The sequence below is a fragment of the Anneissia japonica genome, unplaced genomic scaffold, assembly GCF_011630105.1.
Source record: "Anneissia japonica isolate Jap-2015-1 unplaced genomic scaffold, ASM1163010v1 scaffold287965_len1858130_cov191, whole genome shotgun sequence".
NCBI classification, from domain to species: Eukaryota; Metazoa; Echinodermata; class Crinoidea; order Comatulida; family Comatulidae; genus Anneissia; species Anneissia japonica.
This window is the reverse complement of record NW_022748342.1, coordinates 88,680-89,209: the sequence shown is the minus strand read 5'-3', so window position 1 is coordinate 89,209 and position 530 is coordinate 88,680.

The following is a 530-nucleotide window of genomic DNA, read 5'->3' as shown; positions in this document are numbered from 1 at the left end:
ATAAGATCATTAGCGATGCTTCACATGACTCAATTTGCTTTAAAAACAACTCAGGTAGTACCTTACCCACTTAAACGCAGAACCAATATGTAGGAACTATTTTGTTCAAGGCTCCAATTTTTTCATATAATCATTATGTGTACTTCGTATCAAAATTTGTGACCATAACCCAACAGTACGTTTCAAAGCAGCATTCTGATATGATAATAACCTGGCAGTGTCTTTTTTCAAGACGGTTGTTACAGCCAGTAGGACCTACCAGTACCAGTAAAACATCTATTATTTTCAATATTTACTGTACTGTATTTTAATCTGCAATGTCGCACTTACCAGCTTAGATATACTTGAATTAGTTTACTTATGGAGTAATTTTTATGTCACTAATAAGCCTATATACAGTATCTATAACACGAATATATTTTAATTAGGCTCATCGTTTATATATTTAATCTATTTTGAACACTTGGATGTAACTTTCGACTGTATCTTGTTGTATTTTCGACAATAAGTAAGCCTTAATTCATTGATGT